Source organism: Vanacampus margaritifer, chromosome 1, assembly GCF_051991255.1.
Source record: "Vanacampus margaritifer isolate UIUO_Vmar chromosome 1, RoL_Vmar_1.0, whole genome shotgun sequence".
In the NCBI taxonomy this organism is placed as follows: Eukaryota; Metazoa; Chordata; class Actinopteri; order Syngnathiformes; family Syngnathidae; genus Vanacampus; species Vanacampus margaritifer.
Genome location: NC_135432.1, coordinates 25,147,397 through 25,171,064, shown reverse-complemented (window position 1 = coordinate 25,171,064; position 23,668 = coordinate 25,147,397). Strand labels below are relative to the sequence as shown.

At 38.2% G+C, this 23,668-nt stretch overlaps 1 protein-coding gene across 13 annotated transcripts in view; it reads left to right on the top strand.

The window, feature by feature from the left end:
• The first annotated feature begins 486 nt into the window (after positions 1-486).
• The window catches only part of LOC144033962 (neural cell adhesion molecule L1-like protein), a 73,506-nt gene continuing 50,324 nt past the window's right edge, over positions 487-23,668 (top strand). For 12 of the 13 annotated variants that reach the window (XM_077542492.1, XM_077542510.1, XM_077542428.1 and 9 more), the window contains exon 1: positions 23,016-23,156. The gene's annotated coding sequence lies outside the window, so the exon portion shown is untranslated. Of the gene's footprint in view, positions 661-23,015; positions 23,157-23,668 lie in introns of those variants that run through there. The other variant, XM_077542410.1, reaches the window with a different exon arrangement.

The following is a 23,668-nucleotide window of genomic DNA, read 5'->3' as shown; positions in this document are numbered from 1 at the left end:
GCATGTGGTTGGGGAGTTATGGCGCAATTGTGGAAAGCCATCATGGCGTGATGAAAATGTTTCTACCTACACTCCTTAATAGCGCAATAACTTAATTCAAGCAATGTCATACACTTGCACGAGTTCATTAACATTCTTCTGCAAGTGCATGCAAATGACATAAAGAGCAGAAAGAAAACGACGGAGGCTAAGCCCGCTTACCCAGAAAAGACAATTACATGCATGGATTAACAATACTCATCAATCAAGGGGATGTGTACAGAAGTAGAAGAACACTACAGGTTGCCCTATGAATGAGGACAGACACTCACACTGCACACGCACAAACACGTAACGTGAAATACTTGCCTTAAGCTTATGGGTGCATGCCTGTCATAGTATGTCAGTGTCGTCACGCACACGCCCACACACACGCATCACACGTAGTCTTCTGCTGTGTGTGTCCTTTGACCTCTTTCGCTTCCAAAATAGAGAGAACGACCTTGTTGAGACTTGAGGTACAGTTGCAGTGAGTGACGGACTCACTTAAAGAAGTCGCTGGCCGCCTGCGCAAAGGAAAATTGGAGCAAAGAAAACGTAATACTGCCGGGAATGCGATGATAGGACAGCTGTATCGAACCGTGGCTCGTATTTTGGACACTCCTGAGGAAATCTAAATCGGTAGGAAACTGTCATCGCTGCTTCCTGAATAGGAAATATTTTGAGTTCTTGTGGCAGATGAAGTCATTCACTTGTGCATTTTACTGTGGCATAACAGAGAAAGCACAGAAGCATTCATAAGTACTAGTAATCATCAGAGTACTCCTCGCTGTTTAGTTCTTAGGCTTACACTTTCACCTGCTTTAACTTTTTGTGTGCATTTTCTCAGCAAAGTCAATGAGAAGTGTAACGAAAACCATAGAAGAGGAAAGCAAACATTGTGACAGAGGAAAGGGTCTGTCTTTTCAATACAATATGATCAATATATTTGAATATAATGTTGAATACACAATTACGTGAGCAATACATACTGTTGAAGTATAGTGAATCCTATTTATTGCTAATAGACTTGCATTGTTTGTGCTGGAAACACTTTCTTCTTCCTGTGTATCCACACAGCCTTCTCTGTTCTTTTTATACTACAAGAACAGAAAAAATATTTCACACTTACGATACGATACGATATACTTTTATTTTCCCCGTGGGGAACTTTTTCCTGGACTCCATCTGCAGTAAAGAGAAAACAACAGAAAAGAAAGAGATAAAATTAAAATTAAATAAATAGGAAGTGCAGCAATAAGTAGAAGACTTCCCAGAAGTCTTCACAGAAGTATACATGTGTAGAGAAGTACATGAGTACTTAATGAGAATAATAACATTAATACTATTCATTGGATATCTCAAATTATGTAATTTCCTCCATTTTTTTAGTCGTGCTGTGCGAAAAAAAAAAATCATCAATATTTAAAGGCAGGTCTTTTTCTCCCTCGTTATATTCACCCTATTAACTGAATAATGTAACCACAATGCCCCTTTAATTACCTAAGGGGAACATAGCTCCATCTTGTTCACACGAGATAATTATTTTGCGGGAACAAGATTGTATGCTGTATCTTGTACTAAAAAATAAGAGGTCATAAAGATGGAAGATCTTTTATTTTTAAATCGTGTGAGCAAGTTATTTTGTGTGCAATTTCTAATACTGCATATGACCTTTTGGGGCTTAAGGGGCTTCACATTTAGCGACTCTCTAATATTAAAAGCCAGAAGTAGCAATTTAATCAGACATTTTGATCCTTGAATGCACCATTGTGGCACATGTTATTGAGACTTGCTTCTTGGATGTGACTTTTGATGTCACAGTTATTTAAAAGTGGTGATTTGCATTCCTTTTAAATTCATTGACAAGGACTTTAGGGTCAGAGGATGTAGTGTTGTATGACCCTAACCTAACTGGGGCATGTGGCTGTGTTCAGATTTATCCAAATCACATTCAATTGCTACCAAATCAAATGCCTAATAAAGTTCAGATGTTTTAGTAGGCTTTTCCTTGCACTTCTGCAGCCACATCTCACAGCACAAACCATGGACCACAGATAGCTTCCACTGCATTAGAAGGATCTCATTATTCAAAGGTATCACTCATGAATAGTGTACAAAATATTTTCCAAGGCATGAAAACAATCAACATCAAGTGTAAACAATATTGGCCAACAATAGCATTACCAAGAACTGGACGTCCGTCCAAAATTGATGAGAAGACAAGTGACAGCAATCTTGTGTCTTGAAAGGGGGATAGGATTTAATAAATTGTATTCTTCCCATTCCTTTTCAGAGATAATTGTTAACTCTTCTGTTTTGCATGTCGGTCATTATTGGTGTTAAGGTATGAAATTGATCTCTACACTGTATCACTGTGAAATGGTAAAATGTCTTCATGTGTGGGCTAAACATGACAAAACATGCCACAAATCTAAACCTAATCCAAACAAAATCAACAAAAAACACAAATCATGGCATTTGGGCTATTTAAAAATATATATAGTTTTTGTCAAGGTGGATGGAATTCTGAACAGGTCCAAATACCAGCCAGTGTTAGCTTGAAAGCACAATAATTGTTATGATAAAGTCGAGCAGAGCATCTGAACTTTGTTTGGGGTTAATCAGAGGTATTTTGAATTGCGGCAGTTGCCAATTTAACATTAATTTGAATGTGATTAGGAACACAGTCACATTCCCAGTCATAAGAGTGTGTGGGTCCATCTTTATTTGAAACTGGGGGGTGGCGTGAGTGGGGGGCATAGCAGATATGGTGATCTTATTTCTAGATGTATTTTGGATATGGTTTTATTTGATGTGAGTTTTTTGTTCCAGCAAGTCACACTTCAAACAACTTATTTCATTCGCGCTTTCATGCAGTTCCCCAGTATGAGACGAGTATATCAAGCATGTGCTGCCACATGCCAGGCATGCTGTTTCCACCTATTTATAAGAAGAGGAGATAATTGCTTCTGTAATTGCAAAATTGGACGCTGCATGAGTCTGACATTACGAACTCTTTACTGCGCTGGTTGAAAAAACAGAAGAGACACTCTTGTCTTCTGTATATACAGTGTTACTATGCAACACTGGATGTCGTGTTTTGTGTGTGTGTGTGTGTGTGTGTGTGTGTGTGCGTGTGTGTGTGTGTGTGTGTGCGTGTGTGTGTGTGTGTGTGTGTGTGTGTGTGGTCCTGTTTTTGTTACATAGTGGGGCCAACATTCCAGGATTTCACAGAATTCTGGGGCCCACCCGTCCATGTGGGGCCATTTTGTAGGGCCCCACAAGTTTAGACCTCTTTTTGAGGGTCAAGACTTGGTTTTAGAGTTTAGGTTTGAATTGGGTTATGGTTGAGGTTAGGGTAAGGAATGGGGGTAGGCAATCATTTTTGATGGTTGGGGTTAGGGGAAGGGGCTAGGAGATGCATTATGTCAATTAGATGGCCCCACAAAAATAGTAATACAAACCTGTGTGTGTGTGTGTGTTTGCTTGTTTGTTCTTTGGTGGCTAAGAATGGGTTTTGTACAGTGACAAAATATTTTTCAGCATCTGAACATTGTTATCCACACAATAAGGTTTTCCAGGCAGGAAGTGACATTCTCATCCTTTTAATCAGTGATGAGCTTGGAAGCTCCATTGCTGCCAATTCCATATAGTAAACAACATTATTCAAGCTGCCTCTGCTTGAAGGAATATGAAACGCACTAAAGCAAATGGTAGCCTTCAGCTGTTTTGATCACAATAAATGCCAAGTTTTTGTAGTCTAAAAAAAACACAAGACAAAGAAAACAACATTTTTGTCATCACATCTTATAGCACAAGCCACGGTACGAGCTTCCACAGCATGAGAGGGATGCTTAGTACATGTGACAACAATCTTCTGTCTTCTTCTTATTTCTGGGCAATGGGATAGGGTGGCAATGCATATCTTACCTCTGCAGTGCTTGTGAGAAAATGTATTGCAGTCGGATGAAACCCAGGGTGAACTTTTTGGCCATAATTCCAAAAGGTAGGCTATGCATATTTGGCAAACACAAAAAAACACAACTCATCGGCAAATAAACACCTTACTACAGCAAAGCACGATGGTGGAAACAACATTCTCTGGGACTGCTTTTCTTCCATATGAACTTGGCCCTTTGTCAAGGTGGAGGAAATTACGAGTCAGTGTTAGCACAAAACCTTCAGGCTTCTGCTTCAAAAGGGAAAAAGGTCAGGAAAAACCTACTGGAACCTCTGAAATATTTGGGGGGTTATTCAGAGGCACTTTAAATGGTGGCAGGTGTGTGCTGATTGACTCCCATTTAACAAATATTTGAATATGATTAGTTAATTGTATAGGCCTACTATACAATAGTTCATTCTCTCCGTTGTTTATTCTTAATTGCTCTTTTGAAAATTATTTGATACAAAAATATATATATTATTCATCTTAGTCTCAAAAACGTGGTATTTCAACGGGTTGAGTGGGGATTTGGGGATAGACTTTTTTTATCTTCTGTAACTGGTCTTCTGCCACCATTTAAGTGGATTGCACATGATTACATGTTTGTCCTTTGAAGGGATTCATTTGCCTTTGTTTCTCAATATGCATAAAGTTATTGAAGTGGATTAAGATGCTAAATTGCTTCAAAGCTCCCTCATAAGCGCTGGAACGGCGATAAGAATTTCAATAAGCGCAAATCTTTCTGAAATTTGGAGCAAGAAAACGTCTGTGAGAGAGAAGGCTGCTCTTCAAAAAGTGTGTGACTAATTCTCCCACTGTTGATCGAGTTTGCATTACGAGAGGCAATAATCAAATTTTGCATATCGATGATTTTGCCGAAATATTCGGAGAATTCTGCATACATGAATATTTTTAGGGGTTCGTCTGAGCAATGCAAGAGAACAGCTATCAGAAACACAGTCGGAATTCACTTTTGTGTGTTTAAATGATTTTTTATGCTGTAAGTGTACATACATCTCTTTGAGTGAGCTTTTATGAGTAGAAACTGCAATTTGATGATGAGTGGAGGGCGGCAAACTCAACTGGTCTTGTCTGGAGAACCATATTTTCCGGTGGTTGTTAAGTTCTAACTAAATGTACTTTTTTGAGAGGGCCGATACCAGGAATCGATATCGGGCTGATACCAAGCCTTTTTCCAAGGTATTGGTCCTGATACCAATATTGCCACCGCTCTTTTGTGTCCATTTTACGATCAGGAATTAGAACTTAGAAACTTGAAGACTAGAAAATTTTCATTACTTTCAAGCAATTTTAAGGGAAAATGCTGTATAGTGATATCAGTACTTGGTATCAGTGATTACTCAAGAGTTGAGTCCTTGTACTGATAGCGGTGTGGGAAAAAAACAGGCCCACACTTCACTTAATTCAACACACTTTTGTCTCTGTCATTTAAAAATATAGATAAGATAATAATAATCAACATTAGATATTGCCAAAATATAATTGGATTCTCATACCTAATTGATTTAGCTACCCAGAAGCCACTTTTGATTTGTGGCACCAGTTGAGAATCCCAGCTTTATAGATTATTTGATATAGACGGCCAGGTGGCAATGCCATCTTTTTCCCAGGCTCGTGTCTGCTGTGATTACACACCAACACTCTTCTTTCATAGCATTAAAGGAAACACAAGAATTACAACTCTTCTACCAGTTGACTGGTTTGATGATGTCAAAAGATGACCGGGAGGGTGAGAGAGAGAGAGAGAGAGAGAGAGAGAGGGAGAGGGAGGGGGAGAGAGAGAGAGAATAAAAACGTTGTGTGAGTGTGCATGAGTGTGTGTATTTGGCGGGCCGATTTATTGGGCTCCTCCGAGGACAGACAGTGCACAGTTGGAATGCTTGTGAAATATTTGCAGGAGTCACTGGCGGGAGAATTCACCACAGTTAACACAGCGGTTTAAAATAGAGGGGTCACTGTCGCAAGATGATTGGGTCATCACTCTGTCTGTCTCGCTGACTAAAAAAAAGCTTTCGAGAGCTAAATCAAACTGTCCTCCCACCGAGGGATTAGGATCCAGCATGTGGATTTCTTTTAGCGACACTCGGTAAATGTCTTGAGCGTTGTTCTTGTTGCCACAGCGTCTGGCTCTGTGCCCTGCTGGTTCCTGACGACCGAGGGCAAAGGTGATGACTGGTGTAGCCGACAACTGTTTGGTGAAGTCAACGCATCACACTGGGGGCACAAATAACTTTGCACCCCGTCCGAGAAAAAGAGGCAAGGGCTGTCATGTGGCTTTTTAGGGTAGCAAGGGTGGGGTGGTCACAATTTAAAAAAACATCACAACATAGTGGCAATTGATGCCTTAAATGTGTTGCCTGCCCTACAAACCTGCACCCAATAACTTGGACTTGCCCTCTGAAAGTGACAACATTATATTGTCTGTGAGTTACAGTGATGTGGTGATGTGACAGCCAATACAGTGGCTAATTTATTACATGCAGAAACTGTTTCTTTTTTTTTTTAGCACACTTACCAATTGACCATCACAACAATGCGTACGGTGGCCCGAAGGGGACAAAAAAAAAGGTGTTTCCAAAGCATTCCATTTAAAAAGTGTTGATGAATTCCCACAACTTCAGCAGGGAACTCAGATATGATTTTTAACATCTTAAGGCAATAGGCTCCAGCACCCCCGCGACCCTTGTGAGGAAAAAGCGGCCAAGAAAATGGATGGATGGATGGATGGACATCTTAAGGCATATTTAAATGTTCCCATCAAGGCTATTATTAGGTAATGAAGACATAAACATTTTTGTTAAGGAAATAAAATAAAAACAAAAATGGAAATGTTTATAAAACTTTCTAAAATTGTCTACAATTATAGCGAAAATGTCCTTTGTTTTTGCTATTGTCAATTAATATCATAAATGAGCATTTGGGGTTCATTTCAAATGTGTTTATTTATTTTCTAGTTCGGCCATACAGAAGAAAGAAGGTCGAACAGTCGTTTGGGAATTGTAGTACACTTTATTTTACAATACTTAGTCAACATTTTTTTGTTATTATCTAGCAGTCGATAAATACTCTATATATTTAAAAAATATATATAATTTTTATTGTTTGTTTGTCTTTACAGCCAGAGAACTTGTGTGTCATTGATCTTGAAAAGCACAAGCAAAGCATAGTCACTGAGAAAACTTTAACATAAAATATGATGACATAGATTAAAGTCCTTTGGAACTGCTGACATGTAGGTCATAGCTCTCAGCCTCAAATGCCTATCTTGCTTCCCTTAAACTGGAAATTTGAGATTAAATTGAATAAAAAATGAAAATAAAAAAGAAAGAATTTTCATTTAATAGATGAATGGATGGTTCATCATGAAACTAAAACCAGTCCTGATGTGGGCATACTGTAGTTCCAACAACAACTGGAAAATTCATTAATGAAACAAAACTAATTTCGTCACTCCTAGGACTCTTTATCTGAAGGGTAACTCAAACTAATACTAAAACTAATGAAAACCAAGCAATTTAAAAACAAACTTGCACTAAAAAGTAATTAATAGTGACTACATTTAAGAAACAAAAGTCAAAACCAAATAAAAAATTAACTATACTAAAAAATCTCAAACTATAAGTTGCACTATACTTAAAACCCTGGTCCCCACTCATGACAAGGGGTTGGAATGCAATGTCAATTGTGACAATTGCTAGTCTCCTTTTCAAAAAAACAGTTGCCGTGTGAAATGCAACACTATCCAGATAGGATTAGGAAGAACATAAAGCTTTTTGCAGACATAAATGGAGGAGTAACTGGTGGTTGTATCGAGTTTTGGTACAATGTGTAGCCCAAGTCATGTACCACAATAAAGTTGATGAGGAGTTTGTAAATGCTATACAGATAACCAGCAAACTAATAACATTTGAATAATTTCTGTTTAACTCAGGATGTAGCCAATTTTAGCAGAGGTGGCCAAATATCTTTTGTTTGGTCTAAATATGACTTAGGCCAATCTTTTAAGAGGGTGTCGATATTCAGCCTCGCTTCTTCCGTGTCTTCCTCTACTATTGATCTTCCTTCTTCGTATTTTATGGTAGTCCGGGTGTCCAGTGGCAGCATACTGTACTTCCACTCACAGGTCAGTCTTGATATTACTAGAATCACAGAGTTGACTACACATGCTGTAAAGATTTGCAAGTGGAAATATTGAGTAGGTTTAACTTTTACGATAGTCTGCCCACACCACAGGATAATCACTTTGGATCGTATTCCACAAACATTGTACCGAGCTGATTTTCATCTGAAGGGAGTGGAAGTGCTTTGGCCCATAACCTGTGGAGTTACAAAAGTGTGGTAAAGTCAACTAAAAAGGTTCTGTTCTGTTTTTATCATTATTATTATTTTTAATACTCATGTAATCAGTCAGAAGTGACTCATTTTTAGAAACATTAGATGGAGCATGGTATTTTGGCACTTGAAATGGCTTCACACGCATTCATCTGGACACTTCTTTTTGAACAGTAGCCTCACTGTTGAGACTGCTTCTTTTTTCTTTTTTTCCCCTTTTTAGTACAAACGCTCACTTTGAGACAAAAATGCAGAACACAGTGACAGCAAGTCCCAGACGAGGAAGTAAACATCCACTCTGTATACGGTCGCCTCCTGCCGATTTCTCTGTGGATCACTGCACTGTTTTGTTTTCCCTCCTGAAACCTGTAGAATAAGGAGCTCCACGGGTGGCGTTTTTGAAAATCTGGCCATGTCACTGTAAAAGAACTTGTCTGACGGCGCCATTCATTTTCATTGCTGATAAGAGAAAAGAATTTGTCTGTGACGTTGTGGCTGCTGTGTGCATACTCATTCTCTTTGTTAAGACTTGGCTGGTCGACCACAAGTACCCAGCAGAGCTCATCAAGCTTAAAACCCGCATCAAAACATGTCTTGACACGTACACGTATACTTTGTTTTCTCTGCAGCTGTTCAATATTTCAGAGTGTGCGTAAAATGCTGAGGAAATTAGGAAGGCAAGTACATGTTTTGCACACCTACTGAAAGGAGAGGGAAATCTACAACTACTTTTTATGTGACAAATGCTCTTTGGAGAAAATTCAAACATTTGAAGATCAAAATGAAAATGTGTGGATGATCATTTTCTTCAAAATACTCATAAATGCTTGTCTGTGAATGGCGGCATGAATGTTGCTATGGTAGCAGTTTTATCAGAAGAATCTAATGTGTCACACCCTGACACGCACCTGACATTTTTCAAAATATTACTTTTATGTCACAAGTGTGGGTGTGTTGACACTCCTTGTGTTGCATTTGAAATAAGTCATACTTGTGGCTGGCTTGCTCTTGTTAGAACACATACCGGTACTTTAAAGCCACTCTCTTCTTAAGAAGAAGGAAAATCTCTGAAGATTGACTCACACGTTGATTGCTAGATAGTGAAGCCACAATAAGGTCTCCAAATAGCAGCCTGTTGGCCAGCCCTGACCAAGCATATAGAATGTTGCCGTTCATGTTTGTTCATCATGGTTTGCCCAAGAACTTCAGACTTTCTCCCCCTCTCATCTTCACTTGTTTGTGGATACTCGACTGACTGTCTGTTCTTTCCTGCTGCTGGAATTTGATTCATATGCTAATAAAATAGATTCCCATGGATTTCCCTCTCCTGTGCAATGGATATTTTCCACTAGCCAGACCCCCCACCATTCCACACCATCTCTCCTGCCGTCTGTGTTGATGCAGCTTTCTTTTGTTGCTCAAGATCTGAACAATACTCTGCGTAACTACACACATTTTCCTGCTGATAGTATGCGGTGATACCTCAATAGCAGGTGTGAATACAAATCTCAGGTCTTTTAAAGATCGGGAAGACTCATAAATCGTCTTCCTGGTTTGAGATCAATCTTTACATCTTACATCGATCTTTTGCTTTTCACAGCAGGAGTTTCTGAAGATTAATGACGAAGAAATCTGACATTGCACAACAATTGCAGCACCCAGTGTAAATATAAAATGACGTTTCTTCACTTTTTTTTTTAAACCTCTACAGTACTTTTTTTTCTTATTATAACTCACTTCCGTTTTTGTGTTTGTTTATACACTGCTAAAAAAAAAATTAAGGAACAAAGTGTTCCCTTAGTTGTTTAGATTTTTTTTTGCAATATTTTGTTCTTAAATTTTTTTTAGCAGTATACGTACATATGTATGTCAATATCTGTATTATTGTGCTGTCTGACTACTATGCTGGTAAGCCAAAGTCAATATTCGACCTCAAAGGATGGTAAAGAATTATTCTATTCTATTCTGCTCAATTTTAATCTACATTTATTGGCAATACTAATTAGTGTATTAGTCTGTTAGACACTGATGGCGTAGTGGTTCAGGAAACATGGTTGGATTTCCAACTCTGATAGTGTGAATGTGAGTGTGAATGGTTCTTTGTCTTTGTATTTGCCCTATTATTGACAAGCAACCAGTCCAGGGTGTACCCCAAATCTGATGAAGTGGTGTTGAAAATGGATGAATGACTTCCACGACTGTCTTTTATCATCTGGTTGTAGAAGTCGGTTGCGACTGGTCATCTTGACCAGGTCCCGTAGATCAGATCAGAAGGTTGGATCGATGCCTCATGCGATAGGGTGCTCCTACCCACTTGTCCCAGCTGTCTAGAATGCAAGACTGGACCTGAGCTTTAACCTACAAAATAGTCTGTGTTAGTCTAGATGTCTGTGAGAGTTGGAAACAGGTGTGACTCCCATTGGGAAAGCTTGAGGAACGTGTGCGTGCGTGAGACAAACGTATCCATGCTTTTTTAGGTCATTGAATTCATGCCAATTACATATTTTTAAATAGTTACATATTTCATTGAGTTTTTTTTTTTTTTACAGAAATTTGTTGTACTGTATTATTGCAAATTACAGTGTCCTGATGAAGTTATGTAACACATTACACACCTTTTCAGTTAGTTTCCTAATAAATAAATAAATAACATTATTGGCACTGATTTAAATGACTAATTAATTACTTACAAGTCCTGCTTATATGGGCTTAACTTATACTGGTACCTGTTATAATTTTTGCTTTTGAATGTAGTGACTTGATTGATATGTCATGTCTCTTCTTCCAGTGATGTTCAACCAGACAACAGAAAGGTTAAAGTCATGTAACAATGCATTCAGAACCTGAACGAAAAAATACTGAACTGGTATGAAACCAAAGGCTTGTCTAGCCCTTTTGTTTTTTTTTTTTTTTTGGTGATGCAGCACCCGTTAACATTACAGATGATCAGACAGTGCAAGTGTTCTTTATGAGTTCGCGTTTGGTATGCACCTTTGTTAATAATAAAACCAAGATGCTACTGTGTGTGCACTGTGCAGTCAGCAGCATCTAAACGTCTGATCCTAGAATCGCCCCTGGATGAAGCCATTATTTATTTCACGGCTGCTGCAGTCACCCCGAAAGGTGTCGAGTAATGTATCATCTGCATGCAGAGAAATTTGGACCACCGCAATGGCCTTGGCATTTTGCTCACTCCGCCAAACATCAGAGCTCAACAAATAGAGAAGTATCCTCCAAACACTTTTTAATGGACCGATTCTATTAGGCGTACAGACCGAAACAATCACTTTCAGTCATGGACCTCCAGAAATGCAAATGAAACGAGACCTTAACGCTTGCACAGGCGCACCTTTGTCAGCACTCCATGTTGGACAGGCTGTAAGTCAGGCTGAACGATACAAGGTGCAGCTCCTATGGAAGCTGTCTTATGTGTAATTTAGACCTACCTGCTTCACGAGCACCACTGGACCGGGTCCAGAACATTAATTAACAGATTAAGTGCAAACCAGGTTAAAACAAGCTGAGCTCATCATCTTACTGAGATAGCTAATAAAGTGCCTCAGCAGGATTTACGTCTTAATGCCATTTGACTAATTCACCATAATTATTCAAATAAAAGATTCAGATTGTTTTATTTGTGAATCATCTGATAAACAAGAAATGATGTGACGTATGTGTTCCACTAAATACCAAAACATTTTTTTTTCCTTTATGCTGTTAAGTCTCGTAAATTGCAATATTACTACAGTAGTATTTGTAATGTCATTATTTCTGAAATGACGAAGAATTTCTACTGGGAGTTATTGTAAAGTAAACAAGCTCACATTAATTAAAAAGTAATAAGTAGGGGTGACCGAGCTAGTTGTATCATGGGTAAGTTGTCACGTTGCAATTTTCTTCTCCACCAGAGGGCGCAACAAAAAAGTGGAATACTAGTTTTCTTCGTATAAATGGTCAGGGGTTGTGTACGTTCTGGGAAGAAAATAGCACATTGTGAGCTGAGTTGAGGGCCATTTATTTATTTTGCACAACCCTAAGTAAAAAATTTCAACTTCATATATTTTGAAACAGGCGTCGTTCATAGATAAATTCCAGCAGCAAATTATTTGGACTCTTTAGAAAAAAGATTCAGGCATCTTGTCGTGCCTCAGTCACTGCTCTGTTTTAAGCTAACTTTAAACTAGAGCAAGTATTATGGTAGTTTGGGGCAACTTGTCTCGGTCATTTTGGGGTTTGTTGTCACATATGCAAAGGCTGGGCCAATGAAAAATGCACCTCTGGCAACTCGGTTTACATATGCTAGAATTACCCTTCTAGTCCTAGGAGTGACGAAATTAGTTTTGTCTCATTAATTAATTTTCCAGTTGTTGTTGGAACTACTGTATGCCCACATCAGGACTGGTTTTAGTTTCATGATGAACCATCCATTCATCTATTAACTGAAAATCCTTTATTTTTTATTTTCATTTTTTATTCAATTTAATCTCAAATTTCCAGTTTAAGGGAAGCAAAATAGGCATTTGAGGCTGAGAGCTATGACCTACATGTCAGCAGTTCCAAAGGACTTTAATCTATGTCATCATATTTTATGTTAAAGTTTTCTCAGTGACTATGCTTTGCTTGTGCTTTTCAAGATCAATGACACACAAGTTCTCTGGCTGTAAAGACAAACAGACAATAAAAAAAACTGGAGAAAATTGATAATTCTGTCCTTGTTTTATTAGTTGCAAAATCCAGTGTGACATCTTACCCCATATAGTGTGACAACTTACCCATTAGTGGGGCAACATGTCACATGTTCACTCCCTCTTTTTAGTGGCTTATAACTCTGCACTGACACAAGTATGAAAATAAATATACTAAAAATAGTAATATAAGTAATATAATTATATAATAATTATTATTATATAGTAATATAATTTTTATAAGTAATATAAAAATAGTACTAGTAATAAAAAAGGTGATACAACTAGCCCCAGTCTCCCCTACTTTTGTCCAGCAAGACTGTGTTTCAGTGCCACAGTAGTCAGATGTGATCACCATCAGTAGTCATGTACTTTGTAAATGAATGAGCAAGAAGTGCTGCTTCCATTAAGTAGGTCAATGATATTTATTAAACATTTCACAGACAGGGCTCACAAAGTGGTCCACATGGTTAAATAAGAAACTTACAAACAATGTAGTACTACTACAAGAAAAAAAAAGTATAAACAAACAAATCTTACCAAAATGCCTGCCTTAAAAAATGTGTTTTGGGCTGTTTAAAAAAGAAGAAGTCTATGGAACAGATAGGTTTTAGCTCAAATGGAAGTGTATGCCAATGTTTGGGAGCAAAGGACTGCAAGGCTACATCACCTTTAGTTTTTAATCTTGTGTGAGGGACAGTAAGTCAAAGCGGTCAGCAGACCACAGTGACCGCACATGACAGTAAAATGACTCCAGATCCACCAAGCTTGGATGAACCTGACCATTGAGGTCACTGAAAGGTAGTGTTATTTTGTACTGAATCTTAAAATGAACATGAAGAGACAACAGAATGGGAAGTGATGTGGCTGAACCTATGAGATGAAGACAAGACCTTCTGCGATCGAAACTAATTGGAGAGGATCTAACAAAGTTTTGTTGAGAATTGTACTAGTCAACACATTAGGAGACAAAACGTGAATGATCATTTGTATTTCAGAATGAGATAAAATGGAAGTTTTGTGAGGTGGAAGAGTATGATCAGCAACAGCAACTAGCGTAGGTTTCTCTAGCTGTTGACACTTTTAGAAAGTGACCCTAAACAGGTGACAACCTGAGGAGCCTAGTTGTTTGATGACTTCAATTTTCGATGCATTCAACTGAAACAAGTTTTAAGCATCTTTTTCATGAACATACGACATATTTGGATGTTCTGTGACTGGTGTAATACATTTGAGTCTGTTAGTGCTATTTGACAAGAACCCAGAGTGACTCCGTTTACATGCAGTCAATATTAGGCTGAAGGTCATAATTCCAGTTTCTGAAACATTTTAGATAAACTGTTTACATGCATGGCGGACAGAGTTACTCCCGTATACATGGTCACTATGCTTGATTGGAATAACCCGTTCGTATGCGCGACGTATGGACAATGTCATTACGCAAATAGACGTCATTTCCGCTTTTAGCGCTCTACGTTCAATAAAAAACATATTTATGTCACTCACCACGCTGAATAAAGTAGTCAGTTTCCTCCATCTCCAAAAATATGCTTCTTTGCTGTGTCGTCATGTGTGTTTACATCTGCCTAAAATTTTTCCGGTGACTTGCGTGCCACTCGTATATATTATATATGTGTGTATAGTTACAAACTGTGGCCTTGTCGCTGTATAGACAGAAAACAAGGTAAAACCGCCGCGGAGAACTGAATATATTTAAGCGAGGCCCATGTAGCGAGTGTGACGGCGCTGCACATACAAGTCCTTACTACAAAGACCAAGATTCCTTGCAAATACAAATAAGCAAAGAAGAAGATGAGCATACGCCCAACGAAAAATTCAAACGAATTCAAACGAGAAAGTCTGTAGCCATACTTAGAGATACCACAGTATTTTGGCATCAGGCCATGTCAAAGCTGGATTTGTTAGAAAATGAAAGTGCAGGCGCTCTCCTTATGTGATTCATAGACCTTGTTTTCCCAACATGTTGCAACAGCCACATCGATGATCGATACTCAGTTCATCATGACAATGAGGGCAAGTCATATATTGCTATTTTTATTCCAGATGTTCACAACATAAATGATTAGATAATAACACACAATTCCTTATGTTTTTACTCTTCGTTACGAAAATAAATAAATAAAAGATGTTTCTTTTAATTATGCCTTGTATTAGACAATGAGAGAAAAAACATCTTGGCTCAGACTGTCAAAGCAAAAAAAAGCATACAGATGCAACAGCACAAAGAAAGAAAACTTTCTTATTGACCGGACATTCCCACTGTTTGTGTACCTAAGGCTTAGGACATGACATTGATGTTGTCTGTGTTTAAAATGCAGGATGAGGGTTCAGAGTGTGCGTATGCTACAAGACCGGGCAGGTGACGAGAACCTTCGTTACTTTCTGTAATCCGAGCCCTTTAGAGATGAATGTTAATCCACAGGATCGACGAGCAGCTGCTCTTTCTAAACAACACACAAAGTCACATTTATCACAAGTCGTCACTTTGTGCGTACAAGCAGTTGTAATAGAACCTGTAGTCAGGTTCTTCCTTTATTTTAATGAGGGATCGCTAACTGGTTTTGCCATTGCAGTACGAACTTGTGTTTGTTCCATACAAAACATACCTTGAATTACAATTTTTTCGCACAAAATTTTAAGTCATGAATTGGCTGGCAACCAGTTTAGGGAGTACCCCGCCTACTGCCCGAAGGCAGCGGAGATAGGCTCCAGCACCCCCGCGACCCTTGTGAGGAATAAGCGGTCACGAAAATGGAGGGATGGAACATTTAAAGTGTAATATTCGCACCAACATCTCATGACTAATTATTTGGAAATTACACCAAAACAAGCAAACAAACTGATGTAGACAATTGTAAATTCGACATGACGAGCATTGTGCTTGCGGAAGCAGCAGCTCATAGTTGCTTGTAGTTGATAAAGCAGATTGTCAGAACAATAATGGAGAAAAAAAACAAGTTTTTCCTTTTCAAGTAATCCACACACAAAATTTACAAACAAAAATCATTTTAATATATTACTATATGGCCTTCGACCTTAACTAATGTTAGTGTTGTTGCAGTTCAGGTCACAAACTGTTTGAAACAGCAGCACCTTTTCTGGTTGCAGCGCAGAAGTGCACTCCATTTTACTTCTATTTCCCCAAGACACAATTAAACAAACATCAATTCAACATATTTAACGCAATTCTCAACATTCGATTAATTAATTGCACATTTTTTATGCAAAATATCTCAATCACTCACAGTAATATAAATTAATTGATTTCTGTATTATTGTTATAAAATACTCATTAAATTATGCAATATTTTTTTCCATTGGTGGATAAAAGGAAATGTTGTTGGAGAATAAACTGCATGTGAAATACAAAGGGTTGGGCCAGCCCATGAATAGCGAAAATTCACGTATAATTGACGGTGATAGAAATGCATTTGGAGGAAAAAAATAATGCCAAAAAATCTTCCAAAAATGCAAACAAATATTTTGTGCATTTTCCATGAGAAACGGGGAGGAAATCCATGGGGAGAGAAAAAAGACATGACAAAATATTTGAAAAAAAGAAAATGAAAAAAATAAATCGTTGAAAATGCAACAATACCACGAGTATGCAGATGTTCACAGTAAAAATAAATAAATAAATGAAATTCTCCGTATGTCCACCATCATGAAGTGCTTTAAGGTGGAGCTCTCAGCATTTTACAAATTTTAAGAGGAATGAGGAATTAACCTTTTTATACTCAATTTGAGTTAACTCACTGGTGTATTAATGCAGCACATTCATCCTCCAAAACATTTTTTTTTCTGTTCAGGAAAGAAATGCAAGTAAATGACTATAATTTGATATCTTAATCAAAAAATAATAACATGCTTCAATATTTTTAGAATTTATCTGAAAATTTAATTGCAAATGCATGAATGGCGTTCATGATATGTGCACACTAAAATACAGTTACAGTTACAGGTTGTATTAATCCTTACAGAAACAGAAACAATTATTTTGGTAATTACTGAGCAGCTGTGGGATAAAATCTTTTTAGGATATTTTGACCACTTGCCTTTGCTTAACAAGCATATTATATTACATCTATTAGGGGCAGGACAAAATATGAATGTATTGCATTTTCATATTAGTATCAACACAACTGCATCAGCTGTTGATAGTAGGTGTGTGTTGTTGTTAGAAAAATATTGCAATCATTACTCTGCAACTTACTCAGGATTCCACTTGATAACTCGAAATCAGTAGAGGGAGGGCCAGGGCTTGGACAAGAATCTGTGCAATCACGACACATGCAACAAACGTTTTCCAAGCTCTTCATGTACAGAAGAATGTCTACAAGTGTTAAAACGGATTGACACCTCTGTTATCTAACATCCAACAGTACACACTCTAAATAGAAAGACATCCAGTGGCAGCGCCAGCATGATAAATCTTCTGTCAGCTAGACATACAATAAGGAAATCATTATTGTTCATGCTAAAAACGTAAACAACGTAGCATTAATGCTATATCCTGCGAGTGTCTTTTCTTTTTTCCCATTCAACTGCTCCAACAAGCCAACTAAATACCGCTTAAGGCCTTAGAGATGATCCCATGAACTACGTAATTAGCAGCTTAGTTAATACCGGAGCAAAGCACTACTTTCAAGTTGGACTCTCCGGTTCAGTGATGAACAATATGTGGCGCTGACAAGAAGGTGTGAGGTCGCTGGTATTTGAATGGAGGAAGCTGAGTGTGACTGCTTGTCTCCACACTGTCTCTCTTCTCTGTGAAGAGTGAAAGCACACCTGAAAGCCACCCTGTGATGTGTCTCTCGCAGTCAACGACCACTTTCTGTGGAGGATATGTTACTTTTTTGAAACAGTTGATAGCTTTTGCATAAAATTCACATGAATGGCGAAACTTTGTAAAGGAGAGATACAGCTTCAAGTGTTCTTTGGAATCCGGAATGAAAGGGTGTAATTGTGTGCCAGCCCAGCCCCTGTTTATGGTAACTCGTTTCAACAACTGTGGGGAAAAGGAAGAAACTACAATTAACTACATGGTAATCTCCTCCAAATGTATGCATTAAGAACACGAGCAAAACTACGTATGCATTTGAAGATAAAGAATGTTTTTTATTCTGGTGTTACCCACTAAACATGTGCAAACCAATGTGTACTACTTCTTGAAAAGAAATGCACTTTAATGATACTGGAAGGGCGGGTTTTGATGTGTCAGCGTGAGTTGTTTGCGTGAATTCCAGTGTGAATACAGGCTTGTTGAGGTGTAAACAGATACGAGACACACACGACTGTACTGACAAGTAGCAACTAATACACACATTCATCTCATAGATAAGATAATGGCGCCTCAATATTAGATAGAACTAAGCCTACTTTATATTATTCAATCGGTATGTCATTTGAACTTGAGGTTCCATCCAAATTGTTCCCGAGCATCAAAGGGTTCACTTTGTCATTTATTTATTTATTTGCCCTTTGCCACATTTGTTCTAAAAAAAAATGACAGTAAGGAATGACAAATATACTTTTTTCCAGCGCCAGTGGGTGTTTCAGTGACAATCATCAAAGATCTTTGCTAGTAGTCATTTTGAAAGTCTGTTTTGTGATGTTTGACAAGAATGCGTTTCGAGGGGAAAATGTAGACTGCAATGCTAGCTTGTGCGAGCTAGTAGCTCGATAGCTGGTACCTGCCATATACGAGCCACTTGATTAAAATGTAGTGTATTTTACGTGTTATGTTTTAAATCACATTTGTGGTTAATTTCATTTTATGCTTGTGTGACAGCGACGACACATTTCATTCTTTTTAACTGACTTGTTAACATCCGTTAACACTAGCATGACTAGCTACAGTCAATAAAAATGGTATTTGGTGACAGTTTGGTAATATTGTTTCAAATATTATTGATCTCGACGCCAATTTTTTTTTGACCATCATCAACAGATGTCAGATTTCAAGGTCTACTGTTCTTAACAATTCCGTCGCAGTGACGCCAAATTCTTAAATATCGATCAACGTTTCTACAAGATTAATAGTTTATCGCTATGAATCTAGAGCCATTTTCTAAATCAGGTCACTATAGAATATGATCAATTATGTGTTTTGTTTTACACACTTTTCTGTAACAAGTGTTACAGTCACATTTTCACGGTTCAAATATTGAGTAAGGTTTCTGCTTGTAGATTCATTCATGATTGAAGATGCTTGTAGTTACTAATAAGACAGGAAAAAGAGCAGTTACAATGAAAGATAAATACTGTGTGTGTGTGGGGGGGGGGGGGTGTATTTGGTTAGGCAATCTACATAAGAACAAAGATTTAAAAGGACAATTTTGAAAAAGGACAGTTTCAGTAGCAATAGTAGTTTTGTGTGAAAGTTGCAGGCATTTCCTTGTTCATGTTTTGCAGGTTGTAGAAGTATTGGACGATGCAAATATTTACGTGTGAGCAGGATTATGGAAAGAAAAGATTGCACAGTGTGGTTCTCAGCTCTCAACTGTGATGTCAGAATTTGTTCCGGACTTTGATGGTGTGTGTGGGTAAATGCTGATTTTTAGTCTTATTCTGGCTGTGACACTCATGTAGAATCTGCCAGATGGAAGAAATGTGAAAAGTGCGAAAGACTCTTCTAGATTATCCATAGGTGTGAAAATGACTGTGAATAGTAATTTTGTCAATGTGTGCTTTGTGATTGATTGGTAACCAGTTCAGGTTGGATGCACCTTTTGTCCAAAATCAGCTAAGATAAGATCATGGACCTAAGGAAGACAAGTGATGTAGAATATGGATAGGTTCAGGGTTTTACAGTCATGACATACATTTTACTTTAACAGGACAATACATAGCAATCCATGATCCAATGAAAAACAAGTGCCTTATGTTAGAACACGGCTGGCTGGATGTTCCTTTGCCCAAGTAATGGAAGTTAGAAATTCTCTTTCCCTTATAGCTGAAGAGAATATTGTTGTTTGCGAACATCGATATATCTGAGACACTTTCAACTTCATCTCTCTTGCAGTTCAAACAACAAAAAAAGTTAGTGTGTCTGGAAGCTTCTCTGATGTCTGGCTGTATTAACCCATCATTACACCTTCCTTTCCTGGGCGCCTGTTATCTGTGCATGCTCACTTGACAACAATGACTTTGCAATAACACTCACACAGCACTGACTGTTTTTCCATGCACAATAATGCTTGAGTTAACTATTTGCACTGACATCAAGCTCTGCATAGGTGTGCTGGAAGGTATGTAAAAACTACATACTTAAGACACATGCTTCAAGACACAAGTAACAGACTTGTAATTAGCAAAAGACCGCTGAACAAGAAGTACAACAACCTTGTCAGTTCGTCACCACATGAGACTTTAGTCTGGTATTAAGTCATAACTCACAAAAATGATTTAACATTCATACCTATCAGGTAATTGTGAAAATAGGGTTAAGACCCTTTAAAGCAAACATACTTTATGTCATTGACCTTTGATATGACAAAGAAGTGTTGTAAAACACCTCAACAAATTTGAACAATTACAAAAATTGTCAAGCATATAAAATGAGGCTTTAAAATGATGAAAAATAAAGCCTTTGCCTATCAAACGCTGTGGGTGTGCTGAAACCACGCCCTGCTCAACTGTTAACTGTCAATCAAATACCACTATATGGAAATGTTGGTAGCTTTCACAATGTCAAATCAACTTAGATTGTTCACCTTCGAAACATGGGGACATTATATGAGTGTTGAGTGGCCACTGGTCAAGTTTTTGCATAGTAGAGAAGGGCGACTCATGCCTGACGCTTAAGAGCGTCACTGGGCTGCATTTTAGCCACTGCCAAAAATCAGGAACAAAGAAAAGGTGAAAAACAGTTATCTCCCCAATTTGGGTGGAACATACTGCAGTTCTCTGTCTTTGCACATGTTTTTAGCAGCTACCGTCCTTATATCTTCCAACATATATAATGCATTTTAAAACAAATTAAAACACAAAAAAATATTAATGTAAAAGTGAGTCACATAGAGTCTCGTCACAGTTTAATAACATCCAATAAGCAGTGGTGTCAAAGTCTGGTCCTCGAGGGCCTGAGTCCTGCATGTTTTAGAGGTTTCCCATGTTCAACACAGCTGATTCATATTTAAGATCATCAGCAAGCTCTGTAGGAGCCTGATAATTATCCTGATCATTGGTGCATTGGAGTAGAAAAACCTCGAAAACATGCAGGACTCAGGCCCTCGAGGACCGGATCTTGACACATGTGCAATACAGGAACTGTACCTGCATGAAAAAAAAAACACCTATTCATTTTAATTGACATTCTGTCTCTCATTTATCCACTGTATTATTAGAAAAGCAATAGGATGCACTGCAGGTTTGTCAGTGTAAAATGTCAATGTTGAATGCAAATATTGGATCTCAACCAACATAAACTGGGTCAACATCCTATATACAGCCATCATGCTATCACTCATATGGAGTTACTGCATATTGACTGCCTACACAGAGACTCATCTGCCAAACAAAAAACAAAAAAGACAAGATGTATGAAAATAAATAATACCAAAATCAAAACTACCTAAAAATCTCATTTCCTTACAGTGTTTCCCACAGATTTGAAATCTTTTTTTTTTTTTTTAAATAACATTTTCTTGAAATCTACTTGGGTGGTGGCCAATTTACTTGGGTGGCCCGCCTAAGTATTAACATGGTGTGGGGAACACTGCCTTATCATGATTCTAAGGTTTATATTAGTTTACATTTAAATTATTGTGATTGAATTTTCCCCCTCACTTTTCTATCCAAGTAATTTTCTTTGTTAGCTACGAGATCGTGTTTGTTGTCTATGTTTGGGAAGGTAGCAGCTGTTACGTCACAGATGCAGACTGATCTTTTGAGCACGTGCATAGAGTAGTCATGCAGGTCCGTTGGGCTCCACTCGCAGTTGTTTTCTTTGTGTTTACAGCAGCTATACACACTTCAGTCAGCAACAGGTCGTTTGACAACTGCTTCGAAACACCCTCTCGAATCATTGACAATTATTAGAGTCATTGTTTGCTGTGCTAAATGTACATAGTAATATCTTTGTTGGCTTTATGCAATACACTTATTGGCCATTTGTTATTAATGTTCATGCTTTACTCTGTGGAACCTATTTGCGTATATATATGCAACTACTTTTTTGTGCACTTTCTGTAACGTATGATGCCACAAGACAGTGCCAAAAGTTTTAGCATGATTAAACAAAAACAGATTCTTAAGGAAGCACCCATCATAATTTTGGCTCCAGGATGTTATGTTCACTTTGCTGTTCGCTGGTACAGTCCGCTTGCATTAGGTCCCATGTGACCTATCAGATCTCGCTGATGGCACATGTAATGTGTAATCCTGTAACTAGAGTGGAATAGTATGCCATGATTATTTCGAGTGTTAGCTATTCAAAAATTGAAGTTGTGATTTTAACTTTGGGAGAAAAGTTTTGGTGCTTTAAGACCAAAAAAAAAAGAAGATCGGAAAGACAACATACAGGAAGCAAGAAAATAAAACAACATCATTTCTTTTTCAAGCATGTGCTCCCATTCCTCCAGTTACTGTACGAATAGCCTGGAGCAAATCAAGGCAAAGACAGTTCCCTGTACAAAAGATCCGATATTCAAAAAGAAGATGACTCCCTGCTCCTTTCAATGGAGCTCTGACACATTGCATTGAAATCATGAGCACAGTGTAAATGGGCGTGCATAGTTTGTGGAAGGAGGATGGAGGGATCCAAGCAAAAAAATTTTTTAAAGCAGCGAGAGACATGCTTATATTTCCTCTTTCATGCTCCCGACAAGCCCCCGCAGTGCAGGCTTTGTCCCAGTCATTGTCACAGGCTTAGAGAGCGTCTTTTGCCAAGCGAGAGGCTTTGGCGACATATGTCACTTGAGCGACTCTCCTGTCACCCCTTTAGGACCCTTGAGTGGAGGTGCGGGAGGGGAGGGGGGGGTTGTTCAAGGGGGCAGGCCTGAGGTGGAGCAGGAAGGACATGTCAAATGTGTTAGTTCACAGGAGGAGTTGGAACGCTCCCCTCATGGTGCTGTCTCTGGAGTTGTAGCTGTTCCCCATGCACTTGAGGATGTAGAATGACTCAAAAACTAGTAAGTACTACTCAAAAGTCTTTTTACACACAACATTTTAGTGGGGATTATGTCTTGTAGTCATTTCAAGTAGCTGTTTATCTAAATGAAACTTTGAGTCCCAGGAGGTGGATGTAACAAGCTCATATATAGGTTGTAGGTTTTTTTTTGTGTCAAATTATGTGTTAACAAGGATTAGTTGTGTAGCAGAGCAGCCACAGCTACTTTTCATGCTCTGTTTTAGGTAGCACAATCCCTAAGACTTTAAGGCCATGATCTGCCATGTGTTCAGGTGCTGGATGACACTGAAAGAAATGTTAGCTTTCTGTTTACACTGACGTTGAAGATTATTTGTGTTATGATTATCATTCAAGTTGCAGGCTGTTACAGATTCCCACATGATGAAGTATTTCAGGGGTGCAATTACATGTGTGGATTTGGCACGTGAATGTCATGTGCCGGGGTTCCGATTGATGCTGTGTTTTTGGGATTGACACACATTTAAAGGGAAGGCCTAAACTCCAATGCTACTG